Raw genomic sequence first — 3,369 nt, forward strand, 5'->3', positions numbered from 1 at the left:
CATCGCGGTAATCACGTGATTTCCCTGACCGAGTTTTGCTCAAACACAAATCCAAAATGACCGGTGATTGTTGCGTTTTTAAATTCCTCCGGCGTAGTGTGGACGGAAAACATTTGATGCGTTTTCACAGTGAAACTTCCGTTTCCAAATTCCTGATCAAGGCCTTAGGTGCCTTAACTTTATTTAATGAAATTGGAAAACCTTGATACCCGCCATGGAAATGCAATGAAAACATTTCCGCCATTGAGAAAATTCTTAAATAGCCCCTTAAGTTCTCACTCTATTCAGTAAACGATTCTACTAAAAGCCAAAATGGTCAATTTTCTTGTTTCGAAAATTCATTTTCCTTTCCTAGCTCGAACGATGCCAAAAAGGACATTTTAGATATTTTAAATAACCCGCCCGTAATTACAATGAGAATTCTAGCCAGTCAAATGGCGACAACAATTGTTCAGTGCGTGGTCGCAAACTCTTGGAAATCTAAATTGCAAATTATTCAAATCTGTCGATTTGCACTCTTCGTGTCGAACTTTAAGCGGCCATGTTTAAAATTTAAACCCGTACAGCTTCAACTTTGGCTTCGTCTGTTACTACGAAAAATGTGTCAAACTTCAGTTCGGGATTGTCTTTGAGTGTTCAGAGCTGTTGTGAGGCATAAATACGTGCAACAAGAACTGTACTTCAAGCAAACTTGGAAAGCACGTGCTTCAACCTAAATGGATGACAACTTTCTTCGCTAAGTCGTCCTCAAGGTATGAAGTGTCCACGAAAGTAATCCTGTATTTTGTAGAGGTAACGTAGCTCACGAAAACTTTGCACAAAAAGCTTTAGGAAATAGTCAAGTGACAATTGTTTGTAGATATATTTGTGGGTTAAATTAATAACTTTTAGCGCTCTACTAGGCACTAGAGATGCTCTAAAGAATATATTATATGGGTCTAATTTTCCGCCACTTGGTATGAATTGGTATGAAAAACTTTCAATCAATTGTAGAATTAAAATCACAAAATGGTATCAGGAGAATATAGCGCTTTTTCTATTTCGTAGATAATGTCTCATACTGTTTTCTTGATTATTTTGCAGATGCTACGGGATTACTGAGCTGATATGTCTGCATGCCTGTCGAGTTGGAACATAACTTGATATTAAGGGACAGTGGTACGGTAATGCTCTCAATTCACATTTTGTTTAACTTAAATAAGTAGTCATACAACTGAAATCTTTGATATCTTTTGGGCAGCCCATTTTCAATGCAATTTCGTGGTATCAAAGTGTTGTACCCTGGAAACTCTATAACTCTTCATTTAATTTAACTTTGTTTCGTTTTAATAACATAGATAATGAAAATATCGTTGGACCGCAGCCAAGGTCAATCATAGTAAAAAAAATTTTTAAAATTTTCTTTTGCTGAAAATATTATAACAACACCATCTTTCAGGCCGGGCTTTCGGATAATATTGGCCGCGTACTCCTACGCAAAGAAGTAAAAAAGTCGCTTTTGTAATTTTATGGTTGTGAAGCATGCATTTTTGCATAGACATCAAAATATATTTATTTGTTGCACACATATGAACAGTGACAATAAATCACGTTTGATATTGGATATTTGATATTTGCAAGGGGTAAACATTTGGTAATTAGTTGAAGTTAATACATTTATGCATGTTTTAGTGCTTGATGAATCGGCAATCAAATTGTAAAGCGAACCAGCTTGTTGACATCTACAGAACTTGTTTATTAAATCGATTTTTTTTAATTTTTTTGCAGGATTTCTGAAGTGAATACACTCTGTGAAAGCAATGCATTGAAGAAAAGGACCAATGCCCAGGCATTCGAGGCAAGATATGAGAGGAAGAATTAAAGAAGGCAAAACTTTGGATACAATATATCGGAGCTGGGAATAATACACAAGGGAGCAAAGTAAGATAGACTATTAGATTAAATTCGAGCGGCAGAATCATGGAAATTCGAAAGACAAGATTCAAAAGACAAGATTCAACTTATTAGGTGCTATCTACAAGGCCAAAGTTACTCGCTTGTTTAAATGTAGGGCTGTTCTCCAATTCTAATTGTCTTGTTTACAAAATTATCAAGCCGTGGCCCTAATTTGACTTGGAAAAATAATTTTTGGAGCGATTCTTCGTGTTTATCTCTCGCTAAACAGAGTCTGTGAGCTCGCGTTTTCGAAAGCAATTTTTTTTTATTTTACTAGTGTAATTAATTAAGCGGATTGATTCTCTGTTTGCCAAAACATCGCAACCAGAAACTATTTCTATAGGCAAATTACATATGTACGCGTGTGTTTTATACTGGGCTGTTCACTAATTCTAATTGTCTTGTTTACAAAATTGAAATTAACGTCCAAATTCGACGAGGTAACTATATTTTTGTAGCACGCCTCCGTGCTTATTCACCAAAAGCTTATTTTTTTCGACAAAGATAACTCAAGGACGTATATATTTTCCATGTTGTTCTCTTTATTCTGCCACATAACTTTACAGGAATGAATTGTATTTGTCAAAATATCGCAACCAAAAATGAATTTCAGAGAATTTTAATAGAGTACGTACAATTTTCGAGCTCACAGAGTCATTTACGAGGGAGATAAGCTTTAAATTTTTCCAAAATGCTATTTTTGAAAGTCACAATTTATTCAAGTATTGCTTCAAAGTTTTTTGCAGTTCACATACACTCTCGTCTCGCGTTGTTTTCGAACGTTTTGCTAAGAAGAGTAAACATTGTCTTGAAGCTCAAATTTGCGTTCGTGGTTGCTTTTCACAGAAATAATACCAGGAACCTTTTCTGTAGTATAGCGTCAACGCTTTTCCGTAATCTCGTTCGTTTAATTCTTCGTGTTTCTAAACGTTTTTTAAACTAAGATGATCAAAAATTGTCTTGAAATGCTCAAATTTGTGTGAGAAGCCAATGATTACTCTTCTAGAAAAATTTTTTATTTAGCTGTATACAAGATTAAAATTGTTTTTGCAAAATTGTGTTGAGATTTGCCTTCATGGTAACCCTTGTCAAAATTTTTTAATTTTCCCGCCAAAAAACTTACAAAAAATACGGGCGCTTATAATACGCATGCGCCAATTTTTTTTAAAAAAATTACTTCTTAACATCTGTTTAAAATTTTTTAATTTTCCCGCCAAAAGACTTAGAAAAAATACGGCGCCTAAAATACGCATGCGCTAATTATTTTTTAAAAAAATGTAATTGAACTCTAAATCTAGACTTAATTTAATAGTCAGTAAATGTAATCTTTTATTCGAATGTGTATTTCTTTTGAAATCTTTATTAAGTAAATAAAACATTTCAAACATTAAAGTACTCACAACAAGTGTATCATTTCAATTGTTTTATTCATCT

General features: G+C 34.0%; 1 long non-coding RNA gene across 1 annotated transcript; it reads left to right on the forward strand.

The window, feature by feature from the left end:
• Positions 1-531: 531 nt before the first annotated feature.
• LOC145470080 (uncharacterized) lies at positions 532-2,990 on the forward strand. Its single transcript, XR_014042429.1, has 3 exons — positions 532-752; positions 1,084-1,158; positions 1,768-2,990. It is a non-coding gene; the product is annotated as an uncharacterized LOC145470080 (long non-coding RNA).
• Positions 2,991-3,369: the final 379 nt, after the last annotated feature.

Source organism: Orbicella franksi, chromosome 15 (genome assembly GCF_964199315.1).
Source record: "Orbicella franksi chromosome 15, jaOrbFran1.1, whole genome shotgun sequence".
Lineage (NCBI taxonomy): Eukaryota > Metazoa > Cnidaria > Anthozoa > Scleractinia > Merulinidae > Orbicella > Orbicella franksi.